Raw genomic sequence first — 11,831 nt, 5'->3', positions numbered from 1 at the left:
TATTTATGTCCACAGTAGAATATCAACCAATGGTACAATGACATGATGTGTTTCAAATTAAACTATAGCTACATAGGCAATTTGTACAAATAATCTGTCCTTAGATGGTTTTGTCTAGAGTCCTCTCTTTTGGGAGGGGAAGACACAGCTCATAGGGTGACTACAATACAGCTTTTCAAAAGACAAATCTGGAACTCAGTAGAATGTAGAGTGGACAAGACTATTTTGACTCAGTTGTCCCGCCTTCTGGGGGATGTGTACAAAAAGTGAAATTACTGTTCTGACCCTGATATAACAATTACCATATCATGCATAAACACTTATTTGCTACTTGTAAAGTTTAAAGGGAACTTGTCATCAGATTTTACCTTTTATATAACACTCTGCAATGCATTATATAGGGTAAAATCATCCTTGGGAGATGTTTCTGCCTGCAGGAATGGGGAGGATAGAGAGATAGAGAGAGATAGAGATATAGATATAGATCCCCGCCCAGGGGACACTTTTAATATATATTCACTTGGTCCCGCTGTTCCACCTGTTATCATGCCCCCTCTGCGTGACTAACAGCCTAGGCACACTCTGCTTCATTGCACTGCTCAGGGAACAGAGTGGTGAAAAGGGCTGTCAATCACACTGGGGGAATGGCGTGATTACAGCGCAGCAGACAGGACTATGTGAGTATAGCTGTCTGCCCAGGGGACTACTTACAGGTGGTAGGGGACACTTTTTAAACTATATATCCTCCCCATCCCTGCAGGCAGAAACGTATCCAGGGATGGTGAGGAAAGTAATTGTACCATATATAATGCATTGAATTCAAGTAGAAGAAACAGACATGGTCGCACATCAACATATTGTATTTTGATCTAATTGCTTCTCAGCATAAATTCTAAAACTAACAAGTTGTTAGTATTCATTTTTTGATCAAAAGGTACAAGCCCACTTGCCACGTCAAGGCCACCTAATTAGAGTGGGTCCCTAATGTCCCTAGCATAAAATGGCAAAGCACTGGGCGGCGACCACCACCGCCGCGACACCAGTGCCCACAGGGGGAATGACCCACTAGCAGAGCGGCCCCAATGCCACGCAAACCAGTCCATGGGTCGCACCTCCCCACAGACACGGTGCAACGGACGCCGCACAGCACCACACCAGTGTGAACAGGGTGAAAAAGCTCACTTACCATGTGCTCCCAGTCAGACTGGGAGACTGCTAGGAAAGAAAAGGCCCTTGTGTAGCTACCTGCTACTTATATAGGGTTGGGCTGAGTGGGTGGGGCAGAGTGCAGACACAAGTTAAAACAAAAAATGCTGAGAAGCAATTAGATCAATATGTAGATGTGCGACCATGTCTTTTTTTTTCTACTTGAATTCACACTGTTTTCTATCCCCTCCTCTTTTTTTATTTTTTTTTTATTTTTATTTTTTTTACTTGTCTGCACTCAGCCCAACCCTATATAGGTAGTAGTTAGCTACACAAGGGCCTTTTCTTTCCTAGCTGCCTCCCAGTGTGACTGGGAGCACATGGTAAATGAGCTTTTACACCCTGTTAACACTGGTGTGGTGCTGTGCGGCGTCCATTGCTGCCGTGGCGCTGCGTCTGTGTGGAGGTGGGACCCAGTCACTGGTTTGAGGGGCATTGGGGCTGCTCTGCCAGTGGTTCATTCCCCCCTGTGGGCACTGGTGCTGTAGCGGTCGCCGTCCAGCACTACGCCATTTTATGCTAGAGACTTTAGGGACCCACTCTAATTAGGTGGCCTTGACGTGGCGAGTGGGCTTGTACCTTTTGATCAAAATGTATACTAACAACCTGTTAGTTTTTGAATTTATGCTGAGAAGCAATTAGATCAAAATGCAATATGTAGAGGTGCGACCATGTCTTTTTTCTTCTTGAATTCACAATATATAATGCATTGCCACACGTTGTTATATATAGTAAAATCTGATGACAGGTTCTCTCTAAACATTTTCCGGCTTGGTATTTTTAAAAGCAGTTTAAGGCCTAACAAAATTCTAAGGGTGAGGCCATGTGTCATGGTTTGTTGCAATGCTTTGAAGCAGCTGACTCTGTTTAGACATAGAGTATTGCACATAAAGATATTAAATATAAATAGATTTTTAGAAGAGGTTATCTAACAGCAAGTCAGTGAGGAAATTTAAAAGGGTTTTATGAAACTGCCAAGAAAAGCAATCGTTAATTTCAAACAATAATTTGTTTTCCCTTAGCCCTAACAGCAGCACAGTTGGGATTAACTGCCCCCTTTTGGAATGGTAGGATGGTGAGATTTTTAATGAGCCCAAGTAGTAAATACTAATAAACAAAATAACCCCTCTACAAAGAGGGAGATCATCCACTGCCTTACAACAAGGAAGAATAACAAATATATAATTTAGGGTTGAAAATGATCTGTGCTGTTGTTCGGAGTAAGGGAAAACAGATTATTGTTAGAAATTGACGATTCCCTTTCATCCTCCAGCAGAACAGATGGGGATTTAGTAAGCAGAAGGAGACCTGATGGGAGGGCTCTCCTACCGCGCAGAAATTAACACTGTTCCCCCAAATATATATGAATATTCAGACATCCTAGTAGGTGGACTCGCAAGAAGGTATGCAAGGTACTTAAAGTCTGTCTGGTTCAAAGGGGGAGATTCTAATCTTTTCAGAACCACCAACAAGTCTCACTCCAGAATGGGTTGTTTTATCATAGCCTTCATTCTTTTGGCTCCTTTCAGGAACCTCTTGATGAGCTGGTCTTGGAAAAATGGGCTTCTGCAGGCAAGCTAAAATAGCAGATACTTGAACCGAAAGGGTAGAAGGCAACTGTCTCTTGTCCAAGCCATCCTGTAGGAATTGAAGGATAGATGGGTGTGGGGATCTTCAGACACCACTTTATTTCTAGAAGATCTTCATTATTCTTAAATACACCTTCGTTAACTCTGCTTTAGAATGCGACAGGGTTCTCAAGACCGTCTCAGATAGCCCTTCTAACCGTGAAAGAGACTGGTCAATCTCCAGGCTGTCAGGTTGAACCTGTGCAGATCTTAGTGTCCCACAACACCAGTGTCTGCTGTGCGGGGATGAGCTAGGTATATCAGGATCTCTTCAGCCAGAGTGGAATGATGGCTATGACCGAGGTTTGATCCTGCCTAATTTTCATCAATACCTACGGAATCAAGGAAAAAGGAGGGAAGAGGTAGGCCAGCCTGATCCTTCACAGAATCGACAGAGCAACTATTGTCAATGGGTTGTCTTGCCTGTAAAGTGAGCAGAACCTCTTCACTTTGGATTAAAAAGGTTGAGCTCAATCTCTGGCATCCCCATCTGAAAACAATCTGTTGGAAGATTTCTGCATGTACGGACCATTCTCTGGTAGGTAGACCCTGACTCAGGCTGTCTGTGATCACATTGAAGGATCCATAAATGTGGACTGCGGAAAGAAAAGATGGGTGAGGTTAGACTTTGCCCAATCGAGGATTCTTCCCATCTCTTTAGAGCGAGGTTGCGATCCAGTGCCTTCTTGCTTGTTTATATAGAGTACTGTAGTCATGTTGAGCTGCTCCTAAGGAGTACAAATTCCCTGGACAGGAGCTCCCAGAAAATATGCCCCACAGCCTACTAGGGACCCCTCCGTGGTAAAGGTGATCCAATCCGGTTAAACTAAACTAGTACAGCTTGGAAGAAAGACGAGACAGAGGGAATATAATATAAAAAGCCCTGCAAAATGAGAGCCTGGCTGAACTCTACAGTGGAGTAAGTGACTTTGTGGATAATGGGGCTGCCTGTTTGGCTTCTGGTGGGGAGGAACCCAGGGGGTAATATGGCGCTGGGAAGTGACTGCACTGGGAAATTGTATGTGATACAGTCTGCCCTGGCCTAATAAGGAGAGGATGTTGCTAGTATGGACTGAGGGACCTGTGTATATGAGGATTGTTGTACAATATAAAGCAGCAAGTCTGGTTCTGGGCTATTACATGAACTTTTATCTCTTGCCCATTTTAAGTGAACCAGAGTGAATTAGAGGATAAGGGGGGAATTATGAGGAGTCAGCTCCCCCCTGGTTGGAAATGTGGGAACAGCTTGTCTTTCAAGAAAGGGGGGGGCTCTGTGGATAAGTGACTAAAATGGAATACAGCCAGAACCTATTGGGTTAAAAGATTCTGACAGATTCTATGTTTTCTTTTGTTGCCAGGTTACACCTAGCTGGTCAGCTGAAGGCTTGATGAAAGAACCTGTGAGTTGCCTATTTAACCTGGCAGTTGGCTCAGCGCCTGGGAGAGTCTTTTTGCTAAAGTAGCTAGCGTGTATTCCCTGATTCTCCTGTATTACCAGGCATCTTTGACTTTTGGGTTTCATCTCAACTTCTCTCTGGTATTAGTGACTTGGTCTTTTTGACTTCTAGATTTGACACTGTTAGTTGACTCTGGACTATTGGGTGAGTGTGTAGTTGTATTTTGTTAGTCTGTCTGTTATTCCACTGTCCCCAGACCTAGTCAGTGTCGTAGTTTATTATTTTCCCAATTACGACCCTCACGTATACAGGAAGGGACTGTCTTCGTGATTACGAAGTAGGCAGGGATAGGGGAGAGGGCGTGATTAGTCTGAACTCCTTCCCAGCCCATACCTGCCAAATACTAAGTATTTTTATGTATTTTTTTTTTTCTTTTCTATAGCGGTGGAGTTGGCTATTAACTCCTTGGGGACGGAGCCCATTATAACCCTAAGGACGGGAGCATTTTTTGCAATTCTGACCACTGTCACTTTAAGCATTAATAACTCTGGGATGCTTTTACTTTTCATTCTGATTCCGAGATTGTTTTTTCGGGACATATTTTATGGTAGTGGTACATTTTTGTCGATACTTGCATCATTTCTTGGTGAACAATTCCAAAATTTGATGAAAAAATAGAAAATTTAGCATTTTTCTAGCTTTGAAGCTCTTTGCTTGTAAGGAAAATAAACATTCTAAATAAATAATATTTTGATTCACATATACAATATGTTTAATTTATGTTTGCATCATAAAGTTGACATGTTTGTACTTTTGGAAAACATTAGAGGGCTTAAAAGTTCAGAAGCAATTTTCCAATTTTTCACAAAATTTTCAAAATCGGAATTTTTTAGGGGCCAGTTCAGTTTTGAAGTGGATTTGAAGGGCCTTCATATTAGAAATACCCCATAAATTACCCCATTATAAAAACTGCACCCCTCAAAGTATTCAAAATGACATTCAGTAAGTTTGTTAACCCTTTAGGTGTTTCACAGGAATAGCAGCAAAGTGAAGGAGAAAATTCTAAATCTTAATTTTTTACACTCGCATGTTCTTGTAGACCCAGTTTTTGACATTTTACAAGGGGTAAAAGGAGAAAAAGCCCCCCAAAATTTGTAACCCAATTTCTCTCAAGTATGGAAATACCTCATGTGTATGTCAAGTGTTCGGCGGGCGCAGTAGAGGGCTCAGAAGGGAAGGAGCGACAATGGGATTTTGGAGAGTGAGTTTTGCTGAAATGGTTTTTGGGGGCATGTCGCATTTAGGAAGCCCCTACGGTGCCAGAACAGCAAAAAAAAAACGCATGGCATACTATTTTGGAAACTACACCCCTCAAGGCACGTAACAAGGGGTCCGGTGAGCCTTAACACCCCACAGGTGTTTGACGACTTTTCGTTAAATTCGGATGTGTAAATGAAAAAAAAAAATTTTCACTAAAGTGCAGGTTTTTTCCCCAAATTTACCATTTCTACAAAGGGTAATGGGAGAAAAATCCCGCCAAAATTTGTAACGCAATTTCTCCCGAGTACGGAGATACCCCATATGTGGCCCTAAATTGTTGTCTTGAAATACGACAGGGCTCTGAAGTGAGAGAGCGCCATGCGCATTTGAGGCCTGAATAAGGAATTTGCAGTAGGGGTGGACCCGGTTACAAGGACGGGGCTTGTCTCCACCAAAACCCTACAGCAGTGTCTCCCACAGGGTGCCTCCAGCTGTTGCAAGACTCCTAGCCTGCCAGGACAGTCTATGGCTGTCCGGCAACACTGGGAGTTGTGGTTTTGCCACAGCCGGAGGCGCCGTTTAGGAAACACTGCTTTTCATTTTTATTGGGGGGGTGGGGGGCGACGTGTAAGGGGGTGTATGTGTAGTGTTTTACTTTTTATTATTTGTTATTCACATGGGGGGGGGGGGCACCCCAAACCTTCAGCTGTGGCAAAATGACAACTCCCAGAATGCACTGACATACTGTACATGCTGGGAGTTGTAGTTTTACAACAGCTGTAGGCACACTGGTGGGGAACCACTGAGTTAGAAAACAGACTCTAGCTCAGTGATTCCCAACCAGTGTGCCTACAGCTGTTGCAAAACTACAACTCCCAGCACGGCCAGACAGTCAGGGATGCTGGGCGTGTAGTTCTGCAATATCTGGCCCTTCAGATGTTGCAGAACTACAACTCCCAGCATGCCTGGACAGTCTGGGCATGCTAGGAGTTGTAGTTATGCAACAACTGGGAAAGAACAGTGGCCTCCAAACTGTAGCCCTCCAGATGTTGCAGAACTACAACTCCCAGCATGCCTGGACAGTCTGGGCATGCTAGGAGTTGTAGTTATGCAACAACTGGGAAAGAACAGTGGCCTCCAAACTGTAGCCCTCCAGATGTTGCAGAACTACAACTCCCAGCATGCCTGGACAGTCTGGGCATGCTAGGAGTTGTAGTTATGCAACAACTGGGAAAGAACAGTGGCCTCCAAACTGTAGCCCTTCAGATGTTGCAGAACTACAACTCCCAGCATGCCTGAAGGGCCAGATATTGCAGAACTACACGCCCAGCATCCCTGACTGTCTGGGCATGCTGAGAGTTGTAGTTTTGCAACATCTGGAGGACCACAGTTTAGAGACCACTACACAATGGTCTCCAAACTGTGACCCTCCAGATGTTGCAAAACTACAACTCCCAGCATGCCCAGACAGTCTTTGACTGTGTGGGCATGCTGGGAGTTGTAGTTTTGCAGCTTTTAGAAGGCCACAGTGAAGATCACTGAAGAAGGCCCCCCCTCGCCGCCCGTGTTCCTCCCGCTCTGTACCGACTTTGATCGGTGCGCAGAGCGGGGGGAAATGAACTAACCCCCCTCCTGGGATCCAGGGGATAGGAGGGGGTGGCAACACTGCTACCTCACTCCTATGCTTTAGGCAGCTCCGATCAGTCTTATTTTGCGGGAGATCGGGTCACCAGTGAATTGATCTGTGATTTGCTGCGATTGCTGATATGGGGGGGGGGGGGTCTCAGGAGCCCCCTAGGCATTGCCACGCGATGCCTGCTGATAGATATCAGCAGTCATCCCGGTCCGATCACCGCCCGGCGAGCGGCAGTGATTGGAAATGCCGAGGGCGTATGGATACGCCCTCCGTCCTTAAGTGACGGGACGCGAGGGCGTATGCATACGCCCTTCGTCCCCAAGGAGTTAAAAAGATAAATAAGGGCTGTTTCCTGAACTACAACATTGTGAGTGCTTATTAAGTATCTTATGCTGCACAAGCCCAAGACTGATGGAGGTGTGTTTTATTGAGCTAGAAGATACTAATTTAATGTTGTGTTCTTGCTTGCATAGTTGAAACCCTCTGAATCTATACAAGTCATGGCCATAAATGTTGGTACCCTTGAAATTTTTCAAGAAAATGAAGTATTTCTCACAGAAAAGGTTTGCAGTAACACATGTTTTACTATACACGTTTATTTCCTTTGTGTGTATTGGAACTAAACAAAAAATGGAAGAAAAAAAAGCAAATTGGACATAATGTCACAACAAAATTATCGGCACCCTTAACTTAATATTTGGTTGCACACCCTTTGAAAAGAATAACTGAGTCGCTTCCTAAAACAATCAATAAGCTTCTTACACCTCCTCAGCCGAAATGTTGGACCACTCTTCCTTTGCAAACTGCTCCAGGTCTCTCTTATTGGAAGGGTGTCTTTTCCCAAAATAAATTTTAAGGTCTTTCCATAGGTGTTCAATGGGATTTAGATCTGGACTCATTGCTGGCCACTTCAGAATTCTCCAGAGCTTTGTTGCCATCCATTTCTGGGTGCATCTTGACGTATGTTTGTGGTCATTGTCCTGCTGGAAGACCCAAGATCTCGGACGCAAACCCAGCTTTCTGATACTGGGCTGTACAGTGCGACCCAAAATTTGTTGGTAATCCTCAGATTTCATGATGCCTTGCACACATTCAACACACCAAAAAAAAAAAAAAAAAATCGTTGAACGTCCACCATAATTGTACTGTGTTCTCTTCTTTTGTAGGCCTCATTCTGTTTTCGGATGTGCTTTACCAAAAAGCTCTCTCTTGGTCTCATCTTTCCACAATACTTTATCCCAGAAGAATTTGGGATTACTCAAGTAAATTTTTGCAAAATGTAGGCTTTCTTTTTATATCTCTGTCAGTAGTGGGGTCATCCTGGGTGTCCTACCATAGTGTTTCATTTAATTGTCGATGGAAATTTCGTGCCGACACTGATGCTCCCTGAGCCTGCAGGACAGCTTGAATATCTTTTGGAACTTGTTTGGGGTTGCTTATCCACCATCCAGACTATCCTGTGTTTATACCTTTTATCAACTTTTCTCTTCCGTCCATGCCCAGGGAGATTAGCTACAGTGCCATCTTGATAATGTTGCGCACTGTGGACAAAGTCAAATCTAGATCTCTGGAGATGGACTTGTAACCTTAAGATTGTTGATATTTATCCACAATTTTTGTTCTCAGACAGTTCTCTTCTCCTCTTTCTGTTGTCCATGCTTAGTGTTGCGCACACACAGACACCCGCACCCCCCTCCCCTTACTCTGCGAAATTTTGCGGACCGATGCCCCTTCCCTGCTGCCCCCCCAATAATCATCTTTCTGTACTGATCGATCCGGTGTGAGGTGGAAATTTGTGACCCATGCAGACTTGTGTCCGCTCCTCCCCTCAGCTCTCCGAAGGTTCCCGAAGCTAGAGCTGGGTGGAGCGTAGGCAGAGCAGGAGGAGAGAGCAGGTACATGCCCCCCCTCATCTCCCCTCCAGGAAGAAATTCTCCCCAGCTATCCCCAGCCCGTGCACTTTGTCACCCTCCCCTGCTCTGTCTTCTTTCTCCTGTGCAGACCTGCATCCTCTGAAGGCCGGGGAGGGGAAGGTAGCCGTGTACAGCTTCTCTTCCCTGCTATGCCTTCCTTTCCATGTGGAAACTTGTGTCCTCTGAAGGCTTGTGCTGTGATGTCTTCCCCCCCCCCCCCCTTATCCCCAGCCCATGCAGTATGTCCCCCTTCACACTTAGAATTCATTTGGGAGGGGAGATGAGGAGCCGTGTACACCCTCTCTCCCCTGCTCTGGCTGCCTTTTCCAATGGAAACTTGTGTTCTCCGGAGGCAGAGCAGGGGGAGGGGAGATGAGGAGCCTTGTACGTCCTCTCTCCCCTGCTCTGCCTTCTTTTTCCCATGCAGACCTGTGTCCTCCAGGAGGGGGGGGGGGATGAGGGGGGCGTGGCTTCTTTCTCCCGTGCCGACCTGTGTTCCCGGGAGGGGAGATGAGGGAGGCGTGTACCCATTCTCTCCCCACTGCCTTCACTCAACCCAGCTCTAGCTTCGGAACCCTTCGGAGGAGCGGATGCAAGTCTGCATGGGTTGCAAATTTCCACCTCACACCGACAAAGCAGGGGTTGGCGTGATGTGATGTCAGCGGCGTTGGGGCGGCGCCGGCATGATGCCCCGTCTGCACTGATCTGGTGTGACGTTTCAGAAAGTTTGCAGGCCTGCAAATTACCTAGCCAGAGAGCCAGGAACAGAGTGGGGTGCACCTCACTGACCCTGGTATAGTACTGCCAGGGAGAAAAGGGGGGGGGGGGCTTTTATCGCTGATGAATGATCAGGGTGCTACTGCTGTCTGTCCACCAACACCCCCCCCCATCTGTCAGCTGATGCAATTATCACAGGGGGGATGGGGGTGTTGCTGGTGGATGATGGGGGTGCCACTGCTGGGGGGGGGTTCTGGTGGATGATGAGGCAGCCCTGGCAGAAGCCCCCCAATCATTCAACAACACCCCCCCCCCCCCCCCAGCAGTGGCACCTTCATCATCTACTAACAACACGCCCCCCTGCGCAGTAGCACCCCCATCCTCCACCAGAAGTATTCCCCCTCATCATCCACCAACAAGATCCCCCACCAGCAGTAGCACTCCCATCATCCACCAGCAACAACCCCTCCCCCATTCCCCCCTATGGTAATATCATGAGCTGACGGATGATGGGGGGGGGGGGTACTGCTGGGGGGGGTTGTGGTGTTGGAGGATTGGGATGCTACTGCCAGGGCAGTAGCACCCTCATCATCCACTAGCAACGCCCCCACCATTAACTCTACCCCCCCCCCCCTCTGTCGTAATAGTATGAGCTGACAGATGATGGGGGTGCAACTGCTGGGGGGGTGTTGCTGGTTGATGATGAGGGTCCCTCCCCCTTAGCAGTAGCACCCTCATCATCTGTCACTCATGCTATTACCATAGGCGGGTAGTGGGAATGGGGGGCGGTGTTGCTGGTGGATGATGGGGGTGTTTCTGCTGGTGGTGGATGATGATGATGGGGGTGCTACTGCTGGTGGGGTTTGTTGCTGGTGGATGATGGGGGCATTATATGTGAGGGACAAATGCAGCCCAGCCTCACCCAGCCGCTACCTCCAGTGGCCCCCAGATAATTTGAGTTTGAGACCCCTGCTCTAAACTGACCTCCGCTGCAACAGCCAGAAAGATTGAGACATTTTTGAAGACTCCTCCGGTAGTGGCTAAAACTCGTAGCAATAAAGCTGTCTCACCCAATATACCAACAATTGAGGGACCTCGCTGTGTTGATGGAAGAGGATAATTTGGGTGATGTGAATAGGGGAGGAGGAGTGGAGGGCCCAGATACAAATACCTCAGTACTAGATACTATAGTAAAAGAGGTACAACAGTGTAATCTAGCCCTTAATAGCCTCACCGCACAAGTTGGATCCTTCTCCTCCGAGGTGATGATTGTTCATGATGAAAGTAATAAAATCAGAGACCGGACTTTGCAAATGGAAAAATTATAGCCGCTATAGAACAGGAGATGTCTGGTTTGCATGTAGATTGTAAAACATCATCAAGGAAGAAAAGTGATAACCTAAGAGAAATTAACTGATATAGAAGACCAGGCAGGGCGCAACAATGTTAGGATGGTGGGCCTACCAGAGGAATCTGAAGCAGAGGATCTAAGAACCTACTGCCTCAAGTAGATTAATCTGAAGAGAGAGAGGGGAGAAGGAGCTCTCATGTGCAGGAATTAAAGCAATTCCACAAGGAGGGGGGAAGAGGAAGACAGCCGCTCACCAAAGTTGGTTGTGTACATACACAACAATGTAAAGGGCATATCAAGCAATTTCCATCTGCAGCCGTCCCATCAGAAACTGTATAGCAAAAAGGACTTCAAAAAGAGACATAATCTCCCGACGCTGATTGGAACAGAGGAGCAGGATAAAAAAGCCATCAGGTAAGTCTCTTTATTGTTCCAGCATGTTGTTCCCTTTCATAGGAAAACATTTAAAACAATACATAAAAGCATTGCCAAAAGCCCTTAGAACAATAAAATATTACACAACACATATATCATAGTATAAGAACATCCTAAAATCTAGCATTATGTAATCTATCATCAAAGACTTGACCTCTTGCATATTATCTAGCACCATACGTGTCATATACAACCATCTGCAAAAATATATAATAATCAAGGGGCGTGGTTTGCCATGCAGAGAGACTAGACGCAGGAAGCCTGAGCTCCGCACCTACGGCCCTAAAC

Source organism: Hyla sarda, chromosome 10, assembly GCF_029499605.1.
Source record: "Hyla sarda isolate aHylSar1 chromosome 10, aHylSar1.hap1, whole genome shotgun sequence".
Taxonomy (NCBI): domain Eukaryota; kingdom Metazoa; phylum Chordata; class Amphibia; order Anura; family Hylidae; genus Hyla; species Hyla sarda.
This window is presented reverse-complemented; position numbering follows the sequence as displayed.